Here is a 13556-nt window from a genome sequence, read left to right as displayed (position 1 = left end):
CATCCGAGATGTGGAGGCTGCCTCGCCTGTGGCTATGGAGCGTGCAGGGTGCAGTCAAGTTGTGGCTTATGTCGGGCACCAATGACGCCTGTCGCATGGGTTCTGAGGCCATCCTCAATTCCTACATCCGACTGCCAGAGGTCGTGAAGACTGTTGGCCTAGCGCACAGGATGCAAGCAGAGCTCGCAATTTGCAGCATTATTCCAAGAGTTAATCGGGGTCCTTTGATTTGGAGCCGAATGGAGGGGCTCAACCAAAGGCTTCGTCGGCTCTATGATGTTCTTGGCTGCAGATTTACAGACATGTATTATACAGAAGTTGGGAAGGAAAACATAGGTACAACGAAAGTAACTTCGAAGAAACCATGGGTAACAGAAAAAATATTTCAATTGATCGATGAAAGGAGGAAGTACAAAAATGTACCGGGAAACTCAGGAATAGAGAAATACAAGACGCTGAGGAACGAATTAAATAGGAAGTGCAGGGAAGCTAAGACGAAATAGCTGCAGGAAAAATGTGAGGACATCGAAAAAGAAATTATTGTCGGTAGGACAGACTCATTGAACATTAAGAGTTTAACGGGAATTCCACTGTTAAATGTAGAGGCGAAAACGGATAGGTGCAAAGAATACATTGAAAGACTATATGAGGGGGAACATTAGTCTAATGTGACAGAAGAAGGAACAGGAGTCGATTTAGAAGAGACAGGGGCTCTAGTATTAGAATCAGAATTTAAAAGAGCTTTGAAAGTCTCAAGATTAAATAAGGCAGAAGGGATAGATAACATTCCATCAGAATTTTTAAAATCATTGGGGGAAGCGGCAACAAAACGACTATTCACGTTGGTGTGTAGAACGTACGAATCTGGCGACATACCATCTGATTTTCGGAAAAGCATTAAACACACAAGAGCTGGCAAGTGCCAGAATTACCGCACAGTCAGCTTAACAGCTCATGCATCCAAATTGCTTACAAGAATAATATACAGAAGAATGGAAAAGAAAACTGAGGATGCGCTAGATGACGATCAATTTGGCTTTAGAAAAAATTAAGGCACGAGAGAGACAATTCTGACGTTGCCGTTAATAACGAAAGCAAGACTAAAGAAAAATCAATACACCTTCATAGGATTTGTCGACATGGAAAAAGCGTTAGACAATGTCAAACGGTGCGAGATGTTCGAAATTCTGAGAAACGTAGGGGTATGCTATAGGGAGTGACGGGTAATATACAATACGTACAACAGCCAAGCGGGAAAAATAAGAGTGGACGATGCATGGGGGCTTATTAAAATGAAAAATGAAAATGCAAATAATTTTTGTAGCTGTAAGTCCGATTACGCAAGTCTCGTAAACGGCCGGCCCTGACTAGTATTATTACGCAATCTGACTGCTTAGAATGAAAACAAAGAATGTAAGAAACTTTTCGTTAACACAGTTAATTAATTAAGTCCCCAGCAACTATAAAACCTACGAAACCAACAAAGCACAAGTGTCGCTGTTCTGTGTGTGGTAGTGTGACTCAACGCACATCTGGCACGGTTCTTCTTCAACAAGACAAGAATTTTTAAATAGCAATTATACTGACGTGATAAAAGAAAATTACAAATACTATAATTGTGCAAGAAAACCAAAATTACACTCTAATACAAGAACACAAGCCAGATGCTTTGTTGACTGAACCTCTAATGACACATTATTCAGGACACACAAATAATAAGAAAATAAAGAACAGTAGTTAGTTACCTTAATTTATATTGACGAAAAGCACTCAGATCATTACAATATCTCCATTGGATCAACATCTGCTATCTCTCCCATCACATAGCTGCATAACATGGAACAACACTCACTACTACCCCATCTCATTCCAACTTCAGATACAAGCAGTGTCCACCACGACTGCTCGGCAAGAACTGCCTGCCGCTACCTCTCAATATGCACTGCCAGTGGAGGCGGCGGAACAATACTCTCTCTGGCGCGATTTTTGGCGCTGTGGCTCAGTGTAGCCACCTTTCATATGCCCTTCCTCCACGGGCTAGAATTTGATGGTATTTTTGCCAGCATTGGTGGTGAAAATACCACCAAATTCGTCAAAAAAAATACAGACAAAAATAAAAGATCATATTAATACGTAAATATCATATAACTAGATAAAATTTTGGCTTTGCACTGACCTTTCAATAGCCTAATATATAAAATACACTAAGCAATACAAATTCTTTCATACCTGTGACTTTACATAATAGTTTACAGAAATATCATGTGGTTAAACAATTCAATCGATAACGTCAGCAATGACGAATATGAGCAGGTAAGAGTCTTATAACTTTTCACAAACAGTAATACACAAAAAATCAGTTAATACAAATATTCACAACAAGTAGTTCACAGTTCCAGCAGTAGCACCCAGCACTGTTGAATAGGTGCTGACAGCAACAAGTGACATCATCTCAGTAGAAGCAGTCCATCAGTGGCACCCAGCATTGTGGAACAGGTGCAGACTCCAACAGGTGACATCATTTCAGTAGAAGCAGTTCATCAGTGGCACCCAGCATTGTGGAGTAGGTTCAGACTCCAACAGGTGACATCATTTCAGTAGAAGCAGTCCATCAGTGGCACCCAGCATTGTGGAACAGGTGCAAACAGCAACAGGTGACATCATCTCAGTTGAATCAGTCCATCAGTGGCACCCAGCATTGTGGAACAGGTGCAGACTCCAACAGGTGATATCATTTCAGTAGAAGCAGTTCATCAGTGGCACCCAGCATTGTGGAGTAGGTTCAGACTCCAACAGGTGACATCATTTCAGTAGAAGCAGTCCATCAATGGCACCCAGCATTGTGGAACAGGTGCAGACTCCAACGGGTGACATCATGTCAGTAGAAGCAGTTCCATCAGTGGCACCCAGCAATGTTGAGTAGGTGCAGACACCATCAAGTGACATTATGTCAGTAGAAGCAGTTCCATCAGTGGCACCCAGCATTGTGGAACAGGTGCAGACTCCAACAGGTGACATCATTTCAGTAGAAGCAGTCCATCAGTGGCACCCAGCAATGTTGAACAGGTGCTACAGCAACAAGTGACACCATTTCAGTAGAAGCAGTTCCATCAGTGGCACCCAGCAATGTTGAACAGGTGCAGACACCAACAAGTGACATTATTTCAATAGAAGCAGTCCATCAGTGGCACCCAGCAATGTTGAGTAGGTGCAGACAGCAAGAAGTAACATCATTTCAGTAGAAGCAGTTCCATTTGTGGTACCCAGCAATGTTCAAGAGGTACACACAGCAACAAGTCACATTTCTCAGTAGAAGCAGTTCATCAATGGCACCCAGCAATGTTGAGTAGGTACAAACAGCAACAGGTGACATCATCTCAGTAGAATCAGTCCATCAGTGGCACCCAGCAATGTTGAGTAGGTGCAGAGAGCAGCATCATATTCACTATCACTGATCACACAGTTTATTAGCAGAAATTAAACATGTCGTAGTGGCACCAATCATGTAGAAAAAGTACAAGTAACAGTCCATAATTTCACCATTACTAATCAGACAGTTCAAGCATGAACAATAGTTTGAATGCACATACAAATGCTTTTACAATGCTCTTACACTAAACATACAAATCATAACAAACACACAAATGATATCAGATAATTGTCATATTACTATTACAAATACACAAACATCAGTAAACCTATAATATTTATGGGTGTCAGTGCAAGCCACTACAAACAAATAAAATAATATTTAGGAGATAGGTGGGTAGGATTAGGAAAGGAAAACACACAAAACACACTCACTCATCTTTCATCCACATTAAGTACTACTGTGTAATTGTATAGTGTTAACTGTCTGAATCCACTTCTGTCAAATTTCATGTTCATCATGTGTATCAAGTAGTAGTGACAGCAATGTATAACAGTCAATAATAGTTAAGTCAACGTCATAGTCATCATGTCAAGACCAATGTTTGCCAAGCCAGATCAAAATGTATGGTTGTTGAACAACTGTCAGTGTGCCAAGATATGCAATGCTTCCTCTCTCCAAAAAAAAGTACATACTGCTTAGTGATTTAACAAAGTGTGTGTAGACAATCTTCCTCCGATTTTAGTGTTCTAGTCTGTTATCTTCATCCTCCTTGTTCCATATAGACCAACAACAAAAAAAATATGCACCTCACTTACTTTACCTCTTATACACCATACTCCAATCAACTTCATACAATCTCAATACCTCCATAATACCTCTTCAATACGTCGATACATATAAACCTTACTGCCAGTATCATTTACCTTACCTCTTGTCCACAAAAACTCCAATATTACCAATATCATTTCACTTCCATAACAACTCTTTCCTCAGGTCAGTTTCGTCGAACAAGTACAGATAAAATCCTAATGAAAACCTCCTCATCCCATACAATCCGAAGACACACTGTCAACACACAACCTCTGTGTAATCCATCTGACCAAAATCTTCTACTCATTATGAATTATAAACAAAGAATGCATACATGACCTCTAACAGACTTAGTTCGAATAACTCTCAGTAATTAAGTACGATTACGGAGTGTGAATGATCCTAATATTTCACAGTGTGTATACCACTTCAAGAATTATGGCAAAGAGAAGCAAACATGTGGAGTATTTCTTGTGTCAAGTGTCACTTCCTATTTCAATTGCTCACGAAAAATGCAGTGTAATAACTGTGTTGGTATGTCATGTCGCCAGCTTCCTTTCTATTAGCACAAATTTATACAGATTCCATAAAACCTCCAGCTCATGTGACTTCTATGACGTTTCTTGTACTAAAGTCGCTCGTCGACTTACTGAAGTTCATTTTCTTATGTTAAAATATAAAGCACTGAGCGTAAGCAAAACAAGCAACAGCGAGTAAATATACCAGTAGAGAACAGAATGTCAACAAGTGGATGCAGCACAATTTTTACAACGAGGCTCTGCCAAGCGAACAATCTGTATATAGTACCATAGTGTAACCTAAACTCTATGTTTGTACACTGTACATCAGCATTGCTATATACCAAATTAAAGTATAGTTATGACAACAAGCAGAAATGTATAAATGTGCAATCCATACGCATAGCAGTAAACATATATCTTACGTACTAAACAGGTCATTAGCATCATATCTTAATAAGTAAACATGAAGGCGCAAGCAGATAAATCACAAAGTATAACTTACATACCTAACCACATCAGCACAATTAATCAGGTGACAATTATAATTTAAATAAATAGGCACAGCAGGCACATAATTAAAAAAAATATAACATCAGTGAAAAAGCAGTGCAGCCAAGCGATGCATAGTATACACAAGTTACAATCCAGTACATTAATAAAAATTGTCAAAATCAGTTAACGTACGCAAGCACGTCGCTTCACAAGTAATTTCATAGAACATGTAATTAGCACAAAGTATGAATCACGTAATCGCGAGCAGCAAATTACGTCTAAAGTGCGTACCTAAGTGGAAATATGTTACCTGAAAAATAAACTCAATTAATAGTTACCTTTTTTAGTTTATTACTTTCTTCTTCGAAATGACATTTTTCCTGAAATTTTCTCGATAGCAAGTCGTCTCAACGTCGGACACGCACAGAATTTACCTGAAGTTCTTAAATACCTTATAGAACCGTATCCTGAAAAATACTGAATGTTAATAACAGAATTTATCAACTCACTATAGCTTTATACTGATTTTATTCGGAGAAATTAGACTGTGTATTTATTTACGGCTGTCAGTGCATTCGCACTGAGCGCTCGATCAGCTGTAGGCGCGTGACGTAGGAAGTGATTGTTTGCGGTCAACGACTGCCCTGTGCGGCGCGCAGACTTGACTGTTGCTTTGAGTATGCGCCGCCGCCAAAACACAGCGCGGTGTCCTTGTACTCTCCGCATGTTTACATGTAGCTGTTAGTTTCTCACCCCGCATGTTTACATGTAGCTGTTAGTTTCTCAAAAGTATGTCATTCTACAAAAAATTTTTCAAAAGTACATCATTCCACAAAAATTTTAACGTTAGATATATGATGTATTCCTTTAGAGCGTCGTGATTTAAGAGTTTCTACTTCGACAGTGTTATCATGAATAATTTTGCGAATTCTATATGGACCGTTATAAAGCAGAAAAAATTTGCGACACAAGCCTTTTCCTTTGTGAGACAATCGATGAGACTTAATTAACACTTTTTGACCAACTGACAAGATTTTTGAACGACCAGGACGCTTAGCTGATTTCTCTCTTCTAGCAGCCGCAGATGCAATATTTTGTAGAGCCAGGTTGACAACTTCAGAATGCTGTAGTTTCCGTGTAGGCGGAAAAGGAACGATTTCAGAAATGCGATTTGTCGGTGCTTTGTTTTTTAATATCAGTATAGGCGGTAAAGAAGTTGAGTCATTAGGAAGTTCATTCAGAATGTTTTGAAAAATATGAAGATACTGATCCCACGTTCTGTGATTCTGATGACAATAAAGACGACACAATTTATTGATTTCCTTCATCCATCTCTCTGAAGCGTTAGATTGGGGGTGAAAAAGTGAAATGAAAATTGGTTTAATTTTACGACGCTGTAGAGTACGAAGCCAAATTTTAGAACGAAACTGTGATCCATTATCTGATATAACCTTATCAACATGACCCACTTCTTTAAGAAAATGTTTGACTAAAGCATTAGATACTGAACGAGCTGTTGCTTTGCGTAACGGCGTAAAACACACATATTTTGATGTCAACTCCACTGCTACGAAAATGTACGCAAAACCATTAGTAGATCGAACCTCTGGACCGAAAAAATCGACTGCAGCCATGTCCTTTAATTTCGCTGGAATGATAGGAAACAATGGTGCTCTGTGAGAAACTGATGGCGGCTTAGCCTTTTGACATAATTTGCATTTGGCAAGAACAAATCGAATACGTTTTTCCATATTATTGAAGTAGCAATTTTCTCGTAATTTATGAAAGCATTTTCTGGGACCAATGTGTGCATAACTGAAATGCGTATACCAAATCAGCTTATTAACCCACTCATCAGGAATACAAACTAACCAAACAGAGTTGTCGACCGATTTTCGTTTGAAAAGAATGTCATTGCGAACTAAATAATGCTGTCTAATCGCTACGCTTTCCTTTCTCCTCCACTTCTCCTTAATGTCCTTCCAGATTGGATCCTTATTTTGCTCCTTAGCAATGTCCTGGAGCGAAGATGAAATAAAGTTGTCAAACGCAACACCTTGAATATACATCAAACAATAATTGTTTTCCTTGCAGTCCTCTTCAGCACTTTGTTTCAAACCCATAGGTGCACGTGATAAAGCATCGGCAACAATATTTGAAGAACCCTGTATGTAAACAATACTAAAATCAAATTCCTGTAGGTACAACGCCCATCGTGACAATCTGCCGTGAGTTAATTTTGTTGACATAAGAAATTCCAGAGCTCGATGATCTGTGTAAACCTTAGTATGTCTGCCAAACAAGAATGTCCGAAATTTTGTAAAAGCCCAAACAACAGCCAAAGCTTCGAGTTCCGTAATCGAATAATTCTTTTCTGATTTAGAGAGAACACGACTTCCAAATGCAATAGTCTTTTGTACTACAACGCCGTCTTCTTCTATCTCTTGAAATAAATGTGCACCTAGTCCTTTGTATGATGAGTCCGTCGCCAAACAAAAATCTTTAGATAAATCCGGGTGTGAAAGAAGTGGAGCAGCAACTAAAGCATCACGAAGTTGTTCAAATTCTGACTGAGCTTCCTCATCCCAACACCAATTAGATTTCTTTCCGGATAGTTCACATAAACGAGGTGTGGCCAAATCGTCCAATCTAACATAGCGTCTAAGAAAATTACAGACACCAAGGAAACTACGAACATCACGTTTTGTGGTAGGAACAGCATAATTACGAATAGCGTCAAGTTTTTCTGGATCAGGAAGAATACCTTCTGTAGAAATAATGTGACCGAGAAATTTCACCTGAGAACGACCAAATTCGGATTTTTCTAAGTTCACTGTAATGCCAACTCTTGCAAAGATACGTAATAATGAATCCAAAATTTTGTTGTGCTCACTCCAAGAATGTTTAGCAATAAGAATGTCGTCGACATAAGAAGTAATATTGTCACGAAGATAAACAGGTAAAATTTCATTTAAACTGCGAATGAATGCTGCTGAAGATACAGTAAGTCCAAACGGTAATTTCCGAAACTGGTAACAGTTACCAAAGGCTAAAAAGGCAGTATATTTTCTACAATCAGGGTGGAGTTCTATTTGCCAAAAACTTGCGCGCATATCAATCGTGGATAAAACTTTAATTCCATGAAAATGTTGAAGAAGTTCATCTAAATTTTGTGGACGGTCAGTTTCAGGAATGATGATATTATTTATCTGTCTGGGATCTAGAACCAAACGAATCGACCCATCTTTTTTAAGAACAACGTGTAATGGGCTGGTATAAGGACTGACTGCAGGCTCAATAATGCCCTGATCTAACATGTACTGAAGTTCATTCTTAACCTTGTCTCTGTAAGCCAAAGGAATAGCGTACGTTTTCCCGCGAAATGGTGTGTGTTCTTTTACTTTAAATAAATATTGTAAGCCTTGTATAGTTCTCGTGTGATGACTAAACACTGTAGCATGTGAAGTCAAAATTTGGTGCAGCTCTTCTCTTGCAACGTCATCTGGCACTTCAGCTTTCTTAACCTTTTCAATAATTAGTTCTTCGCTATTAATTATATCATCCATCGCGTCTCTGTATCTATTGTCATTGTCATGAATAAACACATTGTCGTCATAATGCTCAACGAAAACATCAGAAGTAAGAAACCTTAAACATTTTGTATCTGACTCAGATCTTGTTAAACACTCGAAAAATTTCAAACATTTCGGCATTCCGGCAACAGTCAAATTCACACTTCCTTCTTTAAAGTTCAAAATTGCCTTATGTGCGTTAAGAAACTCCATACCTAATATAATTTGTGTACTGAGTAATGGTACAATAATAAAATTAGCAGAAAATTCGTATCCTTGACAGTTGAAATTTAGGTTGGCCTGTTGTTTAACTTCTACACCCTTTCCAGAAATCGCTCCTCGAATTGTAGTTTTAGAAATAGGTAACACAGGACAGGCAATAGTTCTTTCACATATACGAAAAACTGATTCACTAATGACATTCAATGGGCTCCCAGAATCTAAAACTGCAGTGAACTTATTCTTACCCACACATACTTCAATAACAGGATGTAAAAATGCGTCTACATTATTTTCCTTTTCGTCTAACAAAATGTCTCTCATGTCTTCCAGGCGTACGTAGTGTAAAGTCGTAGTGTCATTACTTTCTGAACCGTCTATATTGCTGCCAGAAGCCGAAGCTGCTAGTCATTGTCGATTGTTTGCGTCACGTCTTTGATTATTCGCGTCATTTCGCGGATCCATTTCTACGATTTGCACTTGTCTCTCTGAAGTTCTGTCACGTGGAGGATGCCAATTAGGTCCCTCCTGTCTGTTAGATACAAATTCTTGGTTGTGTCTGTTATTAAAATTTCTGTTTTCCTGTCTGTCTGCATAGCTACTTCTTGTGTAATTTCGACTGTCACTTCTGAAATTATTGTTGTATCTACTATCCGGATTATTTCTGTAGTAAGAATTTCTATTACTGTTTGAATAATTTCTGTCTTGATAATACCGATTACTGTTTCTGTATGATTGATCATTCCGGTACGAATTACCGTTATTATAATTGTCTGTGTAATTTCTGTTAGAACGTCCGTTATTGTCATAAGGCTGGTATCTATTGTCCTGTCTGTTTCGTCTGTCATTCTCAAAATTACCGCTATAACGTCCGTTCCGATCACTATCCCTTTTCTCTGAAAATCTATCATAATTACTGTTACTGAAAAAATTACAGGTAGTCCCGTCGTCATTGTCGTACTCGAGTTCTTGTAGCAAAGTCTTAAAAGTCTCAATGTCGTCTTTACAACTTCCGGCTAAAGCAATTTGTCTTATGGGTTGTGGCAGCTTGGTTAAACAAATGCGAATTAATTCCGTCGGGCTATAAGGGTTGGAAAGGAACTGATTCTTTCGAATCATGTCTTCAAAATATTCCGCTGGCGTGCGGAATTCAGACTGTTTGAAATTACGCTGCATGATAAGACTGTGTTTGACTCTGTCTTGCGTGTTTTCGGACCAATATGCCGATAGAAATGCATGATAAAAATCATTTAGGCTATTACAATCTCTAATGATTGCGCGCAGCCGCGTCGCCGGTTCGTTTTCTAAATACCCACACATAAATTCCAGTTTGTGACTTAGTGGCCAATTTGGTGGAAGTGCGTACATAACTTGATCTAACCATGAACATGGATGTATGTCATTCTTAGAATTGCGGAAGATCTTAAATTTCCGAACAGTCAAAAAGTGTTTATAGTCAAAATTTTCGCCTCGTGGCGACAAAGACCTACCGCGTCTGTCCCAGTCCCAAGGTCGATTATTGTCAAGTTCGCGCGCCTGGCGATCTCTTGTTGCATCCCGTAAATGAAACAAATTATTTTCTTCAAACCCCTCTGCTATCTGTGATTCTAAATTTCTTCTACTGTCTTTACCTACAATTTCGCCTTCAATTTGTTTCACTTGCTTTCGTAATGCCTCAACTTCCCTTTTAACGCGTTCATTAAATTTTCCCTGATTTTCAACATGCTTATTTATGTTCTGGTACTCTTCGGTTTCTAAAAATGGCAATGGAGCTGTGTCATCTGAATCTCTGTCCCCATTTAAACAAAGATTTGTTAATTTATCTGAAATCTCCTCCACTCTTTCCGATAAGTCGCCAATTTGTTCTTTCTGTTTATTTACGTCTTCCGTAAGTGTCGCGACTCGCGTTTCAGTATTAACGCATTTAGTAGTTAACTGTTCATACTGTTGTGTTAGGTTATTTAGTCTGTCATTTGGTACGGATTCCTCGATTCTCTCAAATATTTCTTCCTTATCTTTTGCACGTTGTAAATTTAACTCTGAAAATTTCTGTACTATCACGCGATCTCTTTCCTCCTGTTCTCTATCCTGTTCCTTTTGTCTAATCTCTACTGCAACTAATCTATTATTGTGAGCATTCAAAATCGGTTGTACTTCTTCTCGAATTTCTTTCTTTAATTCATCTTTCATGTTTTTGAAACATGTCCCTATTCGTGAGTCTAACCGTGCTTCCAAAGTTCCAATCTCTGTTTTAAATTCAGATCCTAACAGTGATCCCAATGAGTCTAACCGTGTTTCCATTGTTTCCCTATCTGTTTTTAATTCAGATCTAAACTGAGTTTGCATTGTTCCCATATCAGTTTTAATTGTTCCCATCTCAGTTTTAATTGTTCCTATCTCTGTTTTTAATTCAGATCTAAACTGAGTTTGCATTGTTCCCATATTTAATATAGCACTTATCAACTGCTTCTAAGTAACTGTTTCAAAATTCTTTTCACCCCTCACATTTCCCACAAAACCAACTTCCTTCTGCATAGCCATAAGGCCATCTGTGTTCGATACTATTCCAGAATCTTCTGTCGTTAATCTCGAATTCTGTTGTGAATTTTCTGATTGAGAAAAATTTTGAAATGGTTCCGGACTATTTTCTCGACTTATTACATTGTTTTCCACTTTATTACTCATCATACTGTTCTCCTGTGTTGGCGAGTTCGCCATGTCAACAATTTCGTTATTCTCACTATTCATCATTTTTGCCTTTTTCATCGATCGCGTAATCATTTACAAAATATACAAAACTCGTCACTATATGAAAATTGCACACAATGACACTTTATCTCCAACAATACCATTCACACGAAATGTTTCCTTCAAACACGATTGACCAACAATTGAAATAATTGCACTAAATTGTCAAACGCGTATACAAGACAACAACAAAAAAAATAAATTTTGGAAAATACCATTAGAAGAATGACAATTACAAAATCTACACATGCAATCTAGACTACAATTACTAAACTACAAATTACTACAACAATACTACTGTCTACTATTTTTACAATCAGAAGAATTCCAAGGGACGATCCTGGCAGGGTCGCCACGTGCATGGGGGCTTATTAAAATGAAAAATGAAAATGCAAATAATTTTTGTAGCTGTAAGTCCGATTACGCAAGTCTCGTAAACGGCCGGCCCTGACTAGTATTATTACGCAATCTGACTGCTTAGAATGACAACAAAGAATGTAAGAAACTTTTCGTTAACACAGTTAATTAATTAAGTCCCCAGCAACTATAAAACCTACGAAACCAACAAAGCACAAGTGTCGCTGTTCTGTGTGTGGTAGTGTGACTCAACGCACATCTGGCACGGTTCTTCTTCAACAAGACAAGAATTTTTAAATAGCAATTATACTGGCGTGATAAAAGAAAATCACAAATACTATAATTGTGCAAGAAAACCAAAATTACACTCTAATACAAGAACACAAGCCAGATGCTTTGTTGACTGAACCTCTAATGACACATTATTCAGGACACACAAATAATAAGAAAATAAAGAACAGTAGTTAGTTACCTTAATTTATATTGACGAAAAGCACTCAGATCATTACAATATCTCCATTGGATCAACATCTGCTATCTCTCCCATCACATAGCTGCATAACATGGAACAACACTCACTACTACCCCATCTCATTCCAACTTCAGATACAAGCAGTGTCCACCACGACTGCTCGGCAAGAACTGCCTGCCGCTACCTCTCAATATGCACTGCCAGTGGAGGCGGCGGAACAATACTCTCTCTGGCGCGGTTTTTGGCGCTGTGGCTCAGTGTAGCCACCTTTCAACGACCAAGAACGAAGTGCTCGTATTAAAAAGGGTGTAAGACAAGGATGTAGCCTTTCGCCCCTACTGTTCAATCTGTTAATTGAGGATGAAATGATGGGAATAACAGAAAGGTTCAGCAGTGGAATTAAAATTCAAAGTAAGAGAATATCAATGATACGATTCACTGATGACATTCCTATCCTGTGTGAAAGTGAAGAAGAATTACATGATCTGCTGAACAGAATGAGCAGTCTAATGATTACACAGTATGGATTGAGAGTAAATCGAAGAAAGACAAAGGTAATGAGAAGTAGTAGAAATGAGAACAGCGAGAATCTTAATATCAGGATTGATGGTCAGGATTGATGGTCTCGAAGTAGATGAAGTTAATGAATTCTGATATCTAGACAGTAAAATAAACAATGATGGACGGAGCAAGGAGGACATCAAAAGCAGACTAGCTGTGGCAAAATAAGTATTCTTGGCAAAGAAAAGTTACTAATATCAAATATCGGCCTTAATTTGAGGAAGAAATTTCTGAGAATATACGACTGGACTACAGCATAGTATGGTTGTGAAACATGGACTGTGGGAAAACCGGAACAGAAGAGAATCGAAGCATTTGAGATGTGGTGCTACAGACGAATGTTGAAAATTAGGTGTACGGATAAGGTAAAGAATAAGGAGAACGCAGAAGTGCTGCACAACGACGTGGCATGCACTCGACTAATGTCTGAA

This window comes from Schistocerca cancellata, chromosome 1, assembly GCF_023864275.1.
Source record: "Schistocerca cancellata isolate TAMUIC-IGC-003103 chromosome 1, iqSchCanc2.1, whole genome shotgun sequence".
Classification (NCBI taxonomy): Eukaryota; Metazoa; Arthropoda; class Insecta; order Orthoptera; family Acrididae; genus Schistocerca; species Schistocerca cancellata.
The sequence above is the reverse complement of the archived record's forward strand: the minus strand, read 5'-3'. Positions refer to the sequence as shown.